At 44.4% G+C, this 19,794-nt stretch overlaps 1 long non-coding RNA gene across 1 annotated transcript; it reads right to left on the bottom strand.

The window, feature by feature from the left end:
• Window positions 1-687: 687 nt before the first annotated feature.
• Window positions 688-15,548, bottom strand: LOC137332727 (uncharacterized). Its single transcript, XR_010965728.1, has 3 exons — window positions 15,472-15,548; window positions 2,017-2,256; window positions 688-1,879 (listed from the first exon to the last, which is right to left on the bottom strand). It is a non-coding gene; the product is annotated as an uncharacterized lncRNA (long non-coding RNA).
• Between the last annotated feature and the right edge of the window lie 4,246 nt (window positions 15,549-19,794).

Here is a 19,794-nt window from a genome sequence, read left to right on the forward strand (position 1 = left end):
CACATCTCCACATCTCCACTCACCTTTTCAACACACACTCACTCTTGCCCTCTCTTTTTGCAGGACAAGGCAGCACACAATATCAAGGAGAGGAACAGGATGGGTAGAGGAGTCCCCAACATCATCGCAGTCATATAAGCAGAGCAAAAAGGCTGAAGATCACTGATCCAGGCAGGTTCATGAGCCTCGGGCTGGATGCGCACCCGAGCAGTGTGTTTGCATATTACTTGCATATTCAACTCAGCACAGATACAGCAAGTTTAGCAACTTCAACTTGCATTCTTAAGACTGTCACCTGATCACGTGCAGCTTCTCTCTGATATCCTAACTCTTCTCCAGTTTTCTTTCTTCTAGGGCCTTCTCAACGCAGAGAGGCTTTTGCAAAAGAACAGACCTCAGAATAGGACAATCCCTCGGAGGAAGCAGTGTCAGGCACTCCACCCCTCCCAGGCACCAGCTCAGACATTGGCACTCCATGTGGGCTAGTTAGTTCCGTCCAGAATACAGTCAAATTCTGATATACACACTAATTTGCCAAGAAATGTTCTGCTTGAATCTGGATTACACTTGGATCAAGAGCTCTATAGGCTCTAGATATAAATGACAAATTTGTATGTCTTTATATTGTAGCCCACCCTAGTCATTCATTCCTGACTAAATCCAAATAAAACAAACAGAGAACACTGAATAAATATTTTATATAAATGCGATTACATTTCTAAACTGTGCTGTCTGCCTCCAGATGCGAAGTGGCAGTGGGTTGGATGTATTTAGTGTGATTCACTTTTGAGATTAGATAATAAAGCAGCAATTTATGCTTTCATCAATTTTTAAAATTTATGCATATAAATTCTACAACATGGAAATCAAGGAAAAATAACTTATTTCACTGCAATTTTATTCAATAGGAATGAATGGGGAGGGATTTGGTGCATTGGGGTTTTGTGAATGGGAGGGAAAGGGAAAGGTATTAGTCTACAACAGCTCATATTAAAAAGCAACTTTAACATAGCAAAATATCCTAAGGTGCTTCACAGTTTGGCACACTCAAACCCAAGCAGGAGTAGGAGGGGGAATACGAAGGTGACCAAATGTAGAGTCAAAGAGGTAAGTTTTAATGAGGATTTTGAAGGTAGGGAGAGATGTAGCAAGACAAAGGGGATTAGGGAAGGAATTCCAGTGTGTGGGGTAAGATAGCTGAGGGCTCTTCCACTAATAAAATGGAAGAACGGGGAAACTGGATCTAAGACCACCTGATCTGTATAGCTCAGTATTGCACATAAGGTGGCACTTTTACCCACTAGACAATTGGAGGAAAAGATATTGTCCCCAAATTTCATGCTATTTTTGGCATTTCCAGGACCTAAACTCAGGGTAAATGTTTTTCCGACCTGGAAATAGGGATGGAAACCAGATCCAGTTACTGATCTCAACCATGACAACAGTTGGGGCAAAACACCTCCTCAAAGCACCTGGGTTAGGCAAAGTATCCATGAAATCTGGGTCCCATGACTCCAAAGCCATGGGCAGCCTTCTCCTTAGCCTCTGCTGGGAAAATGGCACATCTTCACCCATTCACCACCCTTTCACCTCCATTACACTCTGTAAATCACCATCACCATCTAATTTTTCAGGGTTAAAATAGCTGAGGTGTTATATGATAGTGAGAAAGCAAGTGACACAGAGGATGAAATCGAGGGGGCGATGGCAGAGATCTAGGCAGGATCTTGGTCCAGCGACTCAAGGATGGGCTTCACTTTCACATCCTCTCCCTCATCATCTTCATTCTCTTCAGCTTATCATAGTCCACAAGGACAATTTTGCATCTCCTGCTTATCCTCTTCATCATCATTGTCTGCCCCCTGTTGCTGCGATGGATCTGCAGGAAAGAAGGGTACAAGCTAAGAATGGATGAGTACCTTCAGATAAGGGGGATAGAGAAGGGTGCAGAGGCTTGTGACTATGTGGCATTTCAGAGGAATGCCAAAGCAACTGTATAGGTGTGCATCTACTAACCTGGCGCCAATCTCACCATCTCCCATGACAAGAGCAGAGTGGCTCCCCAGGAGCAGCTCCATGCCTGCACCTCATAGGCGGTCAGCTCTTCAGTGTCTGGGATTCTCCCTCTGGTCCTCTGCTTCTTGTGCACAAGTTTCTTCTGCCACAAGATTGAGTGAATTCGGTGAAGGCTAGCAATTTAGGGCTGTCTGCCAAGTAGCATCAGACAGCTGACGTAAAATATTTGCTGATATCATCCTGTTAAAGTGAAGGAAGGGTTTTTAAGGTTCTGTATGTATGTCATTGCTGTTTGAGGAGATGGCGACACATACTGTAAGATCCCGAGTTAGTGCCCTTCTTAACCAGAGTGCTGTCTGAAGGGTTAGTTGTGTAGCTATTAATTTTAGAGGGTGAGAAGTATGCTGGTGCCCAAGGAAGGAAAAGGAGAGTGGCCTGTATTTTACCTTGCCTTTCCTCATCAGCTCATTGAACTTCTTGTTGCACTGGTCTGGGTGTTAGAGAGGTGGCACAGTGCCACTGCAATCTCTCTCCACATGGCACAAGACACACTTTTTTGTGGCTTCCTCCCATGGAGACCCAACAGTTTCTCACTGCTTTGCTCAATCTCATTCATGAGGGTTTGGAGTCCATCTCACTGAAATTGTGTGCTCTTCTTTTCTACCTCCATGCAAAGCCCTTCTCCCTTCTCTGGCAGTTCCTTCAGCAGGAGACATCCTTTAAAAGTGGGACAAAATCACACATGAGCGAGCCACTCCAACTACCTAACATGTAAACTCACAAAGCCAAGCACTTTCCTACTTACCTGCTACTCCACCAGCCTGCTGTTGCAATCTTCAGCCAGGTTTGGCTTTTTAAAGGCTGCACTCTATTTTCACGCAACCCCAGCACAGAACTCCCATTTTATACTGGATTTGCTCCACAGAAGCACCAATTGATATTTAAATATTCAAACCCGCAAATTATGGCAGGGTCAATGCTGTTGAGCATCAGTGGATATAAGTCCTGGCTCAATGACACAAAATTAGTGTAATCGGCTCTGTGGAATTTCAGGATTGTTTTGTACGTTCTTGTCCTTAATAACACACACAAGGCAAAAATTTAGGTTGAGTTATTATGTTTACAGACTAAGCAGAGGACATATGCAAAACCATGTGAACCAAAACAAAATGCATGAAAGGTAGAGAAATATCTTCTAATAGTGGAAACAATGAGATTTGGCGCACAGATGCTGTTGGATCCGGGACAGAGAAGGAGCCAAAAAGTAATTTGAGGTCAGAATTGGCAGGACAGCTTATAACAAAACAGGCTCGGACCATTCTATCAAGGGGGAAATTGCTGTGTGATCAATTTATCCTGAAAAGAGCAGTTCTAATCAAAACACCAAACTAAATATGCTGGATTCATGCGTGAAATGTTCTGTAACATGTTTGTACTGGTTGAACATTCCATCAACGGCTAGCAGGATTTTTCATTGGTTGACGTTAGGCTAATATGTACAGTTAACTATTTAGTACAGGAAATTAAATCTTCACTCTGCTGGAACAAAGCTCTGCTTGCTCCTATGAGTAAAATAGTATTGCTGTCTGGACCAATATGTGCTAGCATTTGTGGAACAGGCGGGAACATTTTTATTTACATGGGCTGCAATTCAAACCTGATACAGTTACAGGTTATTTTTTTCTGTATATGTGTCCAGCTATTATTCAAATCACAATTCATAGTTAAAGGGGAAGTCTTTTATCAGGACCCCTTTGCAAAGCAAAATATCAAACCATTACAAAGAATTATGATTAATTTTAATATTTTTATATCATTTTTGAACTACTTTTGTGTAAACAGATCTAACAACATAATTGTGGATGGAAACTGCTTTAAATGAATTACTGATGACAAGATTGCTGAAGCAGGATGTATTAGTAACTGTAAGGTAGATTTCTCAATGACCTGCACAGGTAGCGCAAACTGGAACTGTCAAAATAGGGGCTAGGAGATCAAGTAAGTAGGCTTTAGGCCTATTCCTTACACACCTGGTTCTTACCTCGGGCTATTTTCTGGCCAGAATTTTTTTAATGCACAGAGGCCTCTAACATGAAATGTGCGAGAACCTCATAAAGGCCCCAAAAATATGTAAAAATATTTAATTGAATGCAGAGGTGATTTATTGGCTTTTTCCCTGAGGTTGCGCTATTTGCTTTGCAAGCTCATTTCAGCTGAGCCTAAGGGAAACTTCATGTGCAATGAAGCTATTAAAGGAGAATAGGCTTTTTATGGATTTTTTTTCTTCCATTTTTGCAGCACATTTTTAGTACTGTTAATTCATGATAGTTTATTTGCCAATTTTGGTTAAAAAATATGCTGTAATGTCAATATTTTTCTGTTAATGTCAATTTTTATTTTGACATAATAGTAGGTAGTATTTTAAACAGTGTAAAAATATGGCCATTGTTGTGCACTAACTCACTGGAGAGCTGACAATATGTAAAACATTTACAAATCTTTAGCAGAACAGGCCAACAGATAAAGGGGTATGGATCATGTACTTCGATTGGCATGTTCTGAGCAAGAACCATGCCCTCTATTTTGAGGTAGTTAATCTTGTAGCTTGAAAGCTAGATTCAGAGGTTCATTTTATGACCATAATTAAGGGTTCTATGGTCAAAGCAAAGTTGAAAGTGAATAGGGGACAGGCCTGTCTGGACCCTTCTTGGAGGGGAACGATGGAAAGGCATAGCCATTAGTTTTCCCTGAGAGTGATGAGTGGAAGTAAAGGATTTTGATCCATCTTATGAACACGTTTCCAAGGTAGTCTGCTTGAGTATGGTGTGTAGGAAGCTCCACTCTATCCAGTCAAAGGTCTTTTCTGCATTCAAAGATAGCATCAGGATACCGGGTACGGTAACATAGTGGTTGTGTTACTGGACCAGTAATCCAGAGGCCTGGTCTAATAATCCGGAGTCATGAGTTCAAATTCTGCCACAGCAGCTGGGGAATTTAAATTCAGTTAATTAAATAAAATCTGGAATAAAAAGTTAGTATCAGGTGAGCATGACGCTACTGGATTGTCGTAAAAACCCATCTGGTTCACTAATCCCCTTTAAGGAAGGAAACCTGCCGTCCTTACCCAGTCTGGCCTGTATGTGACACCAGACCCACAGCAATGTGCTTGATCCTAGCAAGCCACTTAGCTGTACAATCCCGCTACAAAAAGTCATAATACGAATAAAACCGGACGGACCACCAGGCATCAGACACGACAAAGGCAAACCAAGCCAGTTGACCCTACAAAGTCTTCCTCACTAACATCTGGGGACTTGTACCAAAATTGGGAGAGCTCTCCCACAGGCTAGTCAAGCAACAGACTGACATAGCTATACTCACAGAATCATACCTTTCAGCCAACATCCCAGTCTCCTCCCTGGGTATGTCCTGTCCCATTGGCAGGACAGACCCACTAGAGGTGGCGGCACAGTTGTAATAAGTCAGGAGGGAGTGGCCCTGGGGGTCCTCAACATTGACTCATGGCATCAGGTCAAACATGGGCAAGGAAACCTCCTGCTGATTACCGCCCTCCCTCAGCTGATGAATCAGTACTCCTCCATGTTGAGCACCACTTTAGGAAGCACTGAGGGTAGCAAGAGCACAGAATGTGCACTGGGTGGGGGACTTCAATGTCCATCACCAAGAGTGGCTCGGTAGCACCAATACTGACCGAGCTGGCCGAGTCCTGAAAGACATAGCTGCCAGACTGGGCCTACGGCAGGTGGTGAGAGAACCAACATGAGGGAAAAACCTACTTGACCTCGTCCTTACCAATCTACCTGTCGCAGATGCATCTATCCATGACAGTATTGGTAGAAGTGACCACCGCACAGTCCTTGTGGAGACAAAGTCCCATCTTCACACTGAGAACACCATCCAACGTGTTGTGTGTCATTACCACCGTGCTAAATGGGATACATTCAGAACAGATCTGGGCATCCATGAGGTGCTGTGGGCCATCAGCAGCAGCAGAATTGTATTCCACCACAATCTGTAACTCATGGCCCAGCATATCCCTCATTCTACCATTACCAACAAGCCAGGGGATCAACCCTGGTTCAATGAGGAGTGTAGAAGAGTATGCCAGGGGCAGCACCAGGCATACCTAAAAATTAGGTGCTAACGTGGTGAAGCTACAACACAGGACTATATGCATGCTAAACAACAGAAGCAGCTAGCTATATACAGAGCTAAGCAATCCCACAACCAACGGATCAAACAAAGCTCTGCAGTTCTGCCACATCCAGTCATGAATGGTGGTGGACAATTAAACAACTAACTGGGAGAGGAGGCTCTGAAAACATCCCCATCCTCAATGATGGCGGAGTCCAGCACATGAGTGCAAAAGACAAGGCTGAAGCATTTGCAACCATCTTCAGCCATAAGTGCCGAGTGGATGATCCATCTCGGCCTCCTCCCGATATCCCCACCATCACAGAATCCAGTCTTCAGCCAATTCGATTTACTCCATGTGATATCAAAAAATGGCTGAGTGCACTGGATACAGCAAAGGCTATGGGCCCTGACAACACCCCGGCTCTCGTGCTGAAGACTTGTGCTCCAGAACTAGCCATGCCTCTAGCCAAGCAGTTCCAATACAGCTACAACACTGGCATCTACCTGACAAAGTGGAAAATTGCCCAGGTATGTCCTGTCCACCAAAAGCAAGACAAATCCAATTCGGCCAATTACCACCCCATCAGTCTACGTTCAATCATCAGCAAAGTGATGGAAGGTGTCGTCGACAGTGTTATCAAGTGGTACTTATTCACCAATAACCTGCTCACCGATGCTCAGTTTGGGTTCCGCCACGTCCACTTGGCTCCAGACCTCATTACAGCCTTGGTCCAAACATGGACAAAAGAACTGAATTCCAGAGGTGAGGTGAGAGTGACTGCCCATGACATTAAGGCAGCATTTGACCGAGTGTGACATCAAGGAGCCCTAATAAAATTGAAGTCAATGGGAATCAGGGGGAAAACTCTCCAGTGGCTGGAATCATACCTAGCAAAAAGGAAGATGGTGGTGGTTGTTGGAAGCCAATCACCTCAGCCCCAGGACATTGCTGCAACAGTTCCTCAGGGCAGTGTCCTAGGCCCAACCATCTTCAGCTGCTTCATCAATGACCTTCTCTCCATCATAAGGTCAGAAATGGGGATGTTCGTTGATGATTGCACAGTGTTCAATTCCATTCGCAATCCCTCAGATAATGAAGCAGTCCGTGCCCGCATGCAGCAAGACCTGGACAACATCCAGGCTTGGGCTGATAAGTGGCAAGTAACATTCGCGCCAGACAAGTGCCAGGCAATGACCAACTCCATCAACATCCCAGGGGTCACCATTGACCAGAAACTAAACTGGACCAGCCACATAAATACTGTGGCTACAAAAGCAGGTCAGAGGCTGGGTATTCTGTGGCGAGTGACTCACCTCCTGACTCCCCAAAGCCTTTCCACCATCTACAAGGCACAAGTCAGGAGTGTGATGGAATACTCTCCACTTGCCTGGATGAGTGCAGCTCCAACAGCACTCAAGAAGCTCAACACCATCCAGAACAAAGCAGCCCACTTGATTGGCACCCCATTCACCACCTTAAACAATCACTCCCTCCACCACCGGCGCATCGTGGCTGTAGTGTGTACCATCTACAAGATGCACTGCAGCAACTCGCCATGGCTTCTTTGACAGCACCTCCCAAACCCACGACCTCTACCACCTAGAAGGACAAGGGCAGCAGGCACATGGGAAAACCACCACTTGCACATTCCCCTTCAAGTCACATACCATCCTGACTTGGAAATATATCGCTGTTCCTTCATCGTCGCTGGGTCAAAATCCATGAACTCCCTATCTAACAGTACTGTGGGAGAACCTTCACCACACGGTCTGCAGCGGTTCAAGAAGGTGGCTCACCAACACCTTCTCAAGGGCAATTGGGATGGATAATAAATGCTGGCCTTGCCAGCGATGCCCATATCCCATGAATGAATTTTTTAAAATTGTGTTGTCTTGTTGCAATACCGCACAATATTGAACACCTACTGAGACAGGTGTGTAGGTAGAAAATTTAAAACTGTACACACTTCTTCCAAATGTCCCCCTTCCCCTGTTCCATCAATTTTTTCTATCTGGTTCATTCTGAAAATTTTTACTTCACAATTCTAAAGGGAGTGCAGGAATATAGAGACCTGGGGGTATATGTGCACAAGTCATTGAAGGTGGAAGGGCAGGTGTAGAAATGCAGTTAAAAAGGCATACAGGATCCTGGGCTTTATAAAGAGAGGCATAGAGTACAAAAGCAAGGAAGTTATGATGAACCTTTATAAAACACTGGTTTGGCCACAATTGCAGTATTGTGTCTGATTCTGGGCACCGCACTTTAGGAAGGATGTGAAGGCCTTAGAGAGGGTGCAGAAAAGATTACTAGAATGGTTCCAGGAATGAAGGACTTCAGTTACGTGGGTAGACTGGAGAAGCTGGGGTTGTTCTCCTTGGAGCAGAGAGGGTTGAGAGGAGAGTTGATAGAGGTGTTCAAAATCATGAAGGGTCTAGACAGAGTAGATAGAGAGAAATTGTTCCCATTGGCAGAAGGGTGAAGAACCAGAGGACATAGATTTAAAGTGATTGGCAAAAGAACCAAGGGCGACATGAGGAAAAACTTTTTTACACAGCGAGTGGTTAGAATCTGGGATGCACTGCCTGAGGGGGTCGTGGAGGCAGACTCAATTGTGGCTTTCAAAAGGGAATTGGACAAGTACTTGAAGGGAAAAAAATTGCAGTGCTATGGGAAAAGGACAAGGGAGTGGGACTAGCTGGATTGCTCCTGCAGAGAGCCGGCACAGGCTCGATGGGCTGAATGACCTCCTTCTGTGCTGCAACCATTCTATGATTCTATTCTATAATTGATAGACCTTGAATCTAAAAAATAGGAAAAATAAGTGAGCTCTGGGTTTCTCCCTTTTCTACAGACCAGTCACACCATGATTTCCCCAACAGTCACTCTCTTCCTTTAGAGAGGCACTCTCCTCTCTTTAATCAACCCCTCCCAATCAATTCACAAGGGCACTCGCCCCCCAAATTCACAGGGCACACCATTTTCTAGGTTTACATATTGAGAACAGAGAATAAATATGGGGTTAGAAAAGTATATTTTTTAAAAGACCAATTTACTGTGATACAGTTTTGAGTGTTAGATCTAAGCTGCTACATATTTCACTGTGATCACATTAATTGGCACTGAACACTCAAACGTGTGGAAAAAATTATTATAAGTCCAAATCAAAAGAGAAAACTGCAAACATTGGAAATCTGAAACAAAAACAAAAAATGTTTCAGATATAGGAGTAGTAGTTAGATGGTGCCAATTTTGGAATTTAAAAATCTGTAGATTGTAGATGGTAGATGAGACCGGGGGAAACATGGAGTTGCACACTCCTAACTTCTTTGTTTCCTCCTACAATCTACGGACCACAGCAATGTTTCCATCTCCTCCAAATCATAAAACCACTCTCTCCATCTAACTTCCTCCCCTCAGTTCACATCAGCACACACCTCCCTCTTCCCCTCAGTTAATGTTGGCACCTCTCACTTCCCTCCCTCACCACATACTAGAACTTTCCTCCTCTTTCCCTCAGTTCATGCTGGCATATTTGCCTCCCTTCCTCTGGCACTTTCTTTCCTCTTCCTTAGTAGATGTTGGACCTTTCCTCTCCTTCTCTCAGTTCCTGCTGGCACCTTTCATTTTCCTCACCGTCTCTCCCTCAGTTCATGCTGCACTTTTCACCCTTTCCATGCCCTTCCCACAGTTTATGCACCTCCTTCAGTTCCTGCTGGCATCTTTCATTACCCCCAAGGTCATCCTGGTATCACCTTCCCTCGGTTCCTGCTGCCACTACCCTTCCCCTCCATTCTCAGCACCACTTCATTGCTGCCACTCCCAGGATTGAAACATTGCTGTGGTCCGTAGATTGTAGGAGGAAACAAAGAAGTTAGGAGTATGCAACTCCAAATCTACAGATTATTAAATTCCAAAATTGGCACCATCTAACTACTACTCCTACATCTGAAACATTTTTTGTTTTTGTTTCAGATTTCCAATGTTTGCAGTTTTCTCTTTTGATTTGGACTTATAATAATTTTTTCCACACATTTGAGTGTTCAGTGCCAATTAATGTGATCACAGTGAAATATGTAGCAGCTTAGATCTAACACTCAAAACTGTATCACAGTAAATTGGTCTTTTAAAAAAAATACTTTCCCAACCCCATATTTATTCTCTGTTCTCAATATGTAAACCTAGAAAATGAGCATTAATAGGTGATTCAACCATAGAGGGTATCAAAACTAAGCCTGATCCTGTCCTCACACTTTATAGCAGAGGTGGCACTGGTTAGTAATCAGGAACAGGATCCCTAGCTGATTTTTCCCCTCTTCTCATTCAAGGAGCACTGATGCCAAATGCAGCACATCTACTTCTGCCATGGCTGAAATTGGCTAACTAAGCACCAAGCAGATACTGAAGCTTAAGACTCTCCAAGCTTACTACCATATTATAATATTTATTTACCCAGAAAGTTCCCAAGAGTACTAACATCCACTTCCTCCCCCAAATTCATATCAGCACATTCCTCTCACTCCCCCTCAGTACATATTGATATTCTTCTCTCCCTCAGTTCATGTTGGCACCTTTCCACTCCCTCCCTCAGTTCATGCTCAAACTTTTCTCCCCTTTCCTTCAGTTCATGCTGGCAGGTTAACAGAAGAGGTGAAGCTGAGTTGGAGGGCTGTTTTTTTGTGTATCAGTTTATTACAAATTTTAGCCACTGGGTGACACCAATGCACTTCTCATTACAATCAATTTTGAACTAGTTTTAGTTCAGATTCAGGTGTTTACGCTGCTAAATCCAGCTCTCTTATCCCAACGACAGAGTCATTGATCCATAAAAAACTGTACCTATATGTCTACCACTGGGATACATTTTCCTACTATCAGTGTATGAGTTTTGATAATTCAGACTAAGGGGTTTAATTTCCTCTGGTCACACACTGGTTAATGTGTTCAAGTAAAATTCTATTGTGCACCATTTTATCACCATTATTAACCCATTCAGCAAATTTAAAATCACACACAAAAAGATTTTACATGAACGTGATAAACAATGTCTAACCTGAGGAAATTTCTAAAATGGAGTTCTTGATTGTAGAACAGCTGAGGGGTTCCACACATGTGAATCTGCAGTGAAGAGTTAACATGGCCACTATCAGCCAGCCTGTGTACCACCAATCCAGCTTCTGTCTGGATATTCTTTGAGACAGTCAACCTTAAATATTACTGCATTTGGTGTTATTCAAATAGGAAATGAAAAAAAAGTTGAGGGAAAGTGCTAAAATGGCAGATCCTAGTCAGCGGGAATTTAAATATTTAGATAAATGGGTGACTTTTTAGTACCTCACCCCAGCAGCCATTATTCATGCATGAGTCCAGCAAGTATTGACAGGCTATTTGATCTTGAGGTATCACAGCAAAGCCTGATTATGTCCTCACTCATCTAATGGTCACTGTTGCACATTTCTAGCAGTGGTTGTTGGATAGTAAACAGAGGAGGGGATTCCGATCAAATTCCTCCTCCCATCACCACCCCTTTGCACTGAGGCCATTTGTGTCACCCCTACTGCTCCTCTAGCTGAGATCAGCTAACTCAACACAGACCAGCATCAAATCTTGTTGGTCTGTGTGGCTCAATTATATACAGAAAAAACTTGCTGAGCCGTCGAGAGAGCTGGTAGGGCGTTTCTACATAAAATACACAATGGTGCTGGGATAAGGTATTGCTATTTGGAGTCCTAATTCCAAAATGGGAATCTGGCACTGTTGGGAATAGCAGGTGATAAAATCTATTGAATTTCAAAATTAACACTGTAAGAGGAGAAAAAGAAAATTAAAAACAGATTTTAAAGGCAGAGTCTGAACTTCAACTCACTTAAGTTTCAGTGAAACTTTTAAAATGATTTTCTCCACTTTTGCCAATTGCATCTCCTTGTGGCACAACAAGTGCTGTGAAGAGAACTGGTGAGCAAACTGCTCCCAGACTCTACCACTGTTGCACCAAATTGGCCACTAAAAGGTGAGCAAAAGCATTCCTTATATTCTCCCTTTATCTCTGACGGAAACACCAGACCTCTGCTCAACACTCAACAGCCACATGGCCAAGATCAGGGTTCAATGCTGTGAGTGATCATCACCCCACTAGTTTTAGTGGTTTTGATGAGGGTAAATACCCCTTTGAATTATATACTTCACACATATCTTTGCTCCTCTGAATCCTTCTCTCTTGTTCCTCCATAGCCCCAAATGCGCCATCTACAGGCTTTTCATCCTTTACATCCCTGTGTGGAAATCAAGACTCATTGCATTGCCTCCTACTGTAACTCATTTTTCCTAGGATATCAAAACTGTGGAACTCATTACATTTTTTTCATTATTTTTCTAGGCCAGAAAGCATTGTAATGGAAATAATGAATTTGAAGGCAGGTTTGTATCAAGTTTTTTACCAGAGCAGTGGTTGTTTGTTAGTAGATAGCTGCACCGTGCACCAAAACCAACACTGCCATGGTAGAATATCCACTGAAAGTAGCCCATCCCCTTCATTATGGCCTAAATATTCTATCCTCTGAATTCTTCATCCTTTAAATTCTTTTAACAATATTAAAAACAGATCTGGCTTATTTTCTGGTATCCAACTGCCCATGTAAACAGCACCCCCTGGTGGAGTGGCTGCAGCAAGCTACGAATGCTTTGTGATTGATTTAGTTCCTTTCAGGGGTTTTAAAATTTTAATACCCTCTCTCCACTGCCCATCGCAGAGGCATCCCTGGCATCCAGCATTGCAAATGACTGGAAATATATCATGTGATGTATTCCCATCATTTGCCTCCAGTTATAATAAACCTGCATACAGCGGAAAATGCTAGAAGTGACCTTGGGTATATAAAACATCCGCCCAAATGTGCACAGGTGTATTATTACCAGGGGCAAATGATGGGAATACATCACATAATATATTTCCCATCATTAGCACCTGTTATTCCTAACAGTGCCAGGAAGTGATGAGTGCATCAGCTGAAAATGCTGGAAGTGGCAGGGCAAGTGGGAGCCAGTGGAGCAACTCCCAAAAATGTTTTTCATGCACTCCATTTGGGGTGCATCCAGGAGCTGGTGTAACTCAAGTGGAAAATCTAGACCCAGTCTCCCCATTAATCTGCCAAGATCCAAAACTACTTCCATCCCTTCCTATTTTGTTTTTCCAAAGTGCAAGCAGCAAAGATTACACACTTGCTTCTCTACTTATTTACAAGATTGCAATAAAGAAGCTTATCCATGCAAGAAAAAAAATAACTCGAGGACTGAAATTCTGACAACATCCCTGTGCTATCAGAACAGAGGCGGAGCAGGACTTTAAAATACAGCCTGCAACACCTCAGATACACTGGGACGGGGCAGGTTTTAGGGGCCTACTGGGCCATGAAGGGGAGGGCCAGAAAATACATGAAGGGGGAGTGGATGTGGGAGTAGGGGTGGGGGGACAGAGGAAGTTGAAAGAGTGGGATGGGTGGGGGTCAGGGAGTAGCTGGAGAAGAGGCCGAGGTGTGGTGCAGCAGCAAGATATAAAACCTGCTACTGCTCGAAGGGGCATGACAGCATAGGAGGAAGCAGGCAACCTAGGTAAAATAGATGGCAGGCAGATGATAGAAATGAACACCAAACTTTAGGGAGCTGTGCCTACATGTCTTTGTAATGGAGATATGGAGCAGGAAGGACAGTCTGTTTGTGGTCAGGGCTGGTCACCAGCTAAGAATGTGGTATGCATTTTATAGAGGGTGGTGCCTGGTTCAGTGAATGCCACCTCCTTGAACCCAGGACTCCTGTGCAATGCAGGAAGAAGCTTACCAACCTCATCAGAGCAGCCAAGATAAACAACCTGCTACCCTTGACCCTTCCTTACAGTCTCTTTATATGTGTGGCACTCTTTCATTCATTACCCCAACAGTGCTAAGAGTATGAAGTGAATGTAGGATCTGACAGTGGGGGGAGAGCAGAGGCTCTGCAGAAGTCAGTCCCTGGCACCTGAGACTGGAGCCTCAGATCTCTGAGGTCCTACTCTTAAAAAAAAATGCATCACACTCACATGGAGGCACTGAGGACCATCTTCAAAGAAGTTGAGATAACTGGCATCCTCAATGCCGATATCTAAGAAGGATTCGACATAATGTAGAGTTACCTGGAGCAGGTGTTGGCACCACTAAAATCTTCATCTGCCCCACAGACCGAGAGGCCTCCCGACCAATCAGTGCATCCAAAATGGATGCTTTGACCACTGTCTTCATGCATTGGAGGACTGTTTGGAGCGAACTTGGAGCAACATTTCTCAGGGTTTACCCTCCCTCTGATCATTGGGCTCTCAGATCCAGGACCCAGAACGTAAGGTTTGCCTGGGATCTGCCTTTATAATACACTCTTGTCTCCTGCTGACAGCTAATATGACAGTTCTAGCCAGTCCCCTCAGATGCCTGCTCACATAGAAATCAGGATACAGGACCAAGCTCCCTACACACCTGTAGTACCCTTCTGGGACACAGAAGCCCCAAAACAAGGGACACTGCAGTCCCAAGAGATTTAAGATACCAAAATGCCTCATTTCCATCAAGCCAGCGAGCGACAGAGACCAACAGGCAGCTCGGCGAAGCATGATGGAAGATCGAGCTGCTGCTGGCATTGCAGCAGCCGTCAGTTAAGTGAGGAAGGGGGGAAACCGGGAAGGGGCCGTTCAGGTCAGGGGTGAGAGGGGGGAATCAGTGTCCATCGGGAGGGAGGGGTGGCAATCGGGGGAGATAAGTGTCCATTAACGGGGTACAGTGGCAATGGGGGAGGGGGGGTTGGGAACACGGTGACAATCAGGGGGGACCGGTGTCCATTGCGGGAGGAGTGGTGGTGATCGTGGATGGTGGGGGGGTGGGGGGAGATCAGTATCTGGCAGCAGCCCGCGATCTTTGAATGTGGGGTTGGGAAGAGCTCTCCTGCTCCTTCCAGCTTCACATTCAATAAGTATATTTTAAAAACTTACTTTGTTGGTTGTGACCTAGTTAGGCCGCATGTAGGCCTGTTTTCTGAGGCTGACTGCCTCAGGGAAAACCAATGTTTAAGTGGAGGCCTCAAACAGACATTAGGCCCCTTATTTGAATATGCGAAGGCCGATATTTTGGCTTTTACCAACACGGCAGGCGGCGTAATTCCAGATCGCAATGAGTGTGCACTTCCTGACTGCCATATTGGAGACTTATGAGGCCGTTTAGCATCCAAAAATTGTCGCTGCATGGCCGAATTTGTTGGCCAGAGTTCCTTCTATGCCTTCTTACCTCTTCTTAGATTTATTGAGGGAGAAGTGTGGTCTATGGACTCTAGCGGAAGGGTACCTCCTGGTTGATTGTCTTCTCCTTTGGTGTAGCCTTACCCTCCGTGCCTCTCTCATTTCCTCTTCCTGTTTTGCCTCCCTATAGGGACATATATGGTAATGCTCACAACAACCTCTATGTTAAAGGCTCTATGACAAAAGATAGGGAAGCAAAGAATTTCCCTGCCTGAAACTGTTGAAAGACATTCTGCAGAATCCTTTTTTAGTTGCACAACTGAGAAACAATTTTCCTAATCGATTCATTCAAAGCTGATGTTTCAGACATGACTCAATGAAACCAACAGATAAGTCTGACAAAGTTTGTTGACATCCTAACCCTGTGAACTCAACCACCTCCTGATTTGACAAATCACACAGGTAACTTATCCCTCTTTTCTACAGACTTAACTTAAGTCGGGTGCAATTATGGTGTAAAGAGCAAAATTTCAGGCACAGCAGGTTTTGTCCTCTTTATCCTGTCATTTGCTTACATGCACCACTTTGGGAGCAAGCGCATCTTCTGGCAGCAGTAAATTCTATCAGATTTCTTGTGTATTTTAGAATAGCGGGTGGGGTGTAAAACAGGTTTTTAGATTCACTATTGCCTATCTTGCCCTACCGCCCAAGACAGATTTCACTCCTCTCTAACTCTGCTCGACCTGCCCCAGCCTTTTCCTATATTCTCTCTTCTTTCTCACTCACTGCTCTTTTCTAACTTTAATTTTAATTTTTTTCTACCTTTTTATTCCTTTATTACACAGAAAAATTAATTTTAGAACTTTATAATTGTCTTCCTTGTTCATCTTCCTGGCTCCCACTGTCCATTTCAAAGCCAATTTTTAGCCAATCAAGAGCCAAAAGAATAATGATTGATATGGTTGAATCACAGGCAGGATCAAAGGTAGCATTAAAGTTGGAAAGGGCTTCCAACAAATGGGTATACTCGTCAGCAGTCCACAGGGGAAGAGCAGGCCATGGGTGAGTAATATGTCCATGATGCCTAAAGGTTAAGCTGCAAATAACATTTTGCAACAACTGATAGAAAGAACTTCACACTAGTGTCCCACACTGCCAGAACAGAGGGAGCACACCGTGCCTGCTCCAATACCAATGTCATGTCAGTATGTAGCTTATGACTTGCATGCTGAGTTTTTGATACAAGAGTGAGAAATTCCATGCACAGATCAACCAATTTTTCCCAGATCTGTCAAATTCAAATCAGGAGAGCACCCTTCAACTGCACCAAAGTGTGGTTCCACTTTCCACACCAGCCATCCTGGTGGACCATTTGAGGGGTATTGATAACTTCCCATCACTTTGCATTCACTTGCACGCAGTTCTATAATACACCCATTAGGAAGTGGGTCGGGATTGCCACAGACTCATTTCACATAGGACACTTATAGCTAGCAGAGAAGGGAGATTTTTATCCTATCAGTCTGAGATGATTTGGACATGAGTCCCAGATGTGAAAGGACAGTGGGCTAACCCAGATACCCACTGTTAGATTGCAGTGGGGTTGGGGGGTGGGACTACGTAGAATATTTTAACCAGACAAAGCCTACCTGAGCTTTTTGTCCCTTTTGACTTTATTTTACTTTCACTTAAAAAGTTCCCATGCCCCAAAATAGTCACCCTGAAATTCAATGGGGATGCTCCTGATCTCCCACCATAACTTCAGCCGAAGATTTGCAGAACCCCCGGAGAAATAGCTGAAATGGCTGTTTACATTGTTTCTCTGGGGGTTCTGCCAGTTTCACGCTGAAGTTACAGCAAGAGACCAGTAGAATTTCCAGGCCATTATATTTTGTTCACACACATTGTTTTGCACTAATGCTGTGATTGTAATAGAAGAAACTCTTGAACTTTTCTGATATAAACAGATTGCACCTATATATATGCATAACCTTGAACATAGAGTTACATTCAATTTTTCCACGGAATGCTTTGTATGGCGACAGTTGCGATTTAGGAGAAAAAAAGTCACATACAACAATAAAACATCAAATCCAAATTCAACAAGGAGAAATGGTTGGATTGATAGTTTGTTCGACCCTGATGCTTCCCCTCCACATGGACAGGTTTCTGCTTATTGCAAAATGAACAGAACAAAATGTGGCAGCTAGGTTATTGACTTCACAGGAGCCAAGTTTATTTACATAATCCCTTGTTTCATTGGTTGTTTTGCAGACCACAGTGTTCTGTGAACCTTGTTTGCCAGCTGCAGGAATGTAGTGCGATGTTGCAATTTGACTGTTTCCCCTCTGTAACACTATCACTTCCACCTTATGTCATGTCCAGCTCATTGGCTAAATTCAAAAGAAAAACACAATGCCATGCCACTAAGCACAAAAGCTGCTTCAACAACTCTCAGCCATTCCCCCACCCCCAACCAAACAGTTTACCTGCAGTAACACTACCCCATCCCATCCCAAAAGGTCCCCCTGAACCAAAAAACCCTCACAGGAGCGTTATTGGACAAAATTTGACACCAAGCCACATGAGGAGATATTGGGACAGGCTTGGTCAAAGATGAAGGTTTAAAGGAGCATCTTAAAGGAGGTAAGAGAGGTAGAGTGGTTTAGGGAGGGAATTCCAGAGCTTAGGGCCTAGGCAGTTGAAGGCATGGCCACCAATTGTGGAGCGATTAAAATCGGGGATGCACAAGAGGCCATAATTGCAGGAGCAGAGATCTCGGAGGGTTGTAGGGTTGGAGAAGGTTACAGAGATAAAGAGGGGCAAGGCCATGGAGGGATTTGAAAATAAGGATGAGAGTATTAAAATTGAGGCATTGCCGAACCGGGAACCAATGTAGGTCAGTGAGGGATGAAGGGTGAACAGGACTTGGAGCGAGTTAGGATGCGGGCAGCAGAGATTTGGATGAGCTCAAGTTTATGGAGGGTGGATGATGGGAGGCCAGCCGGAGAGCATTGGAATAGTCAAGTCTAGAGGTAACAAAGGCATGGATGAGGGTTTCAGCAGCAGATGAGCTGAGGCAGGGGCGGAGAAGGGCGATGTTACAGAGGTGGACGTAGGCGGTCTTGGTGATGGAGCAGATATGTGGTCGATAGCTCATCTCAGGGTCAAAAAAGACGCCATGGTCGTGAACGGACTGGTTCAGCCTCAGACAGTGGCCAGGGAGAGGGATGGAGTCGGTGGCTAGGGAACGGAGTTTGTGGTGGGGACTGAAAACAGTGGCTTCGGTCTTCCCAATATTTAGTTGGAGGAAATTTCTGCTCATCCAGTACTGGATGTCAGACAAGCAGCGTGACAAATCAGAGGCAGTGGAGGGGTCGAGAGAGGTGGTGGTGAGGCAGATGGGCATCAGTGTACATGTGGAACCTGACATTGTGTTTTTGGATGATGTTGCCAAGGAGCAGCAGGTAGATGAGAAATAGGTGGGGTTCCAAGGATAGATCCCTGGGGGACTCCAGAGGTAACGGTGTGGGAGCGGGAAGGGAAGCCATTGCAGGTGATTCTCTGGCACGACTGGATAGATAAGAATGGAACCAGACGAAGGTAGTCCCCCCCCCAGCTGAACAATGGAGGAGGGGCGTTGGGAGGAGGATGGTGTGGTCAACCATGTCAAAGGCTGCAAACAGGTCGAGAAGGATGAGGAGGGATAGTTTACTGTGGTCACAGTCACACAGGATGTAATTTGTGACTTTGATAAGGGCTGTTTCAGTGCTTTGGCAGGGGCGGAAACCTTATTGGAGGGGTTCAAACATGGTGTTGCGGGAAAGATGGGCACGGATTTGGGAGGCAACAACACATTCAAGAACTTTGGAGAGGAAAGGGAAATTGGGGATGGGGTGGTGGTTTGCAAGGACAGAGGGGTCAAGGGTGGGTTTCTTGAGGAGGGAGTGATGACAGCAGATTTGAAGGGGGTATACAGTACCTGAGGAAAAGGAACAGTTAACTTCCTCTCCTGAAGATAGTTGATTCATGCTAAGGTACAGTCCACGGGTGCCCACTGGTACCTCACCCAATTGGTCACTTGTCATGTAAGCCAATGGAAAGTTTTCATGTGTGGATATCAGGTGAGGTTACAGTTGATCTCACCTGGGATGCCCCCACAGTTGAGTAGGTTGCCGACACTCCCTTGCTCAAACGCACTGAGGAATATTGTAGTGCCCCTATAACCACCACACCTGAGATCAGCTAACTCATTACTAATTGAGATGGAGCTTGAGATCTTCACAATCTGTGTGGCTCCACATTATGTAATGCATTTATCAACTGAGCCACCAGGGAACACAGAGGCTGGTATTTTCATTTTGCTAGAATC

Source organism: Heptranchias perlo, chromosome 15 (assembly GCF_035084215.1).
Source record: "Heptranchias perlo isolate sHepPer1 chromosome 15, sHepPer1.hap1, whole genome shotgun sequence".
In the NCBI taxonomy this organism is placed as follows: domain Eukaryota; kingdom Metazoa; phylum Chordata; class Chondrichthyes; order Hexanchiformes; family Hexanchidae; genus Heptranchias; species Heptranchias perlo.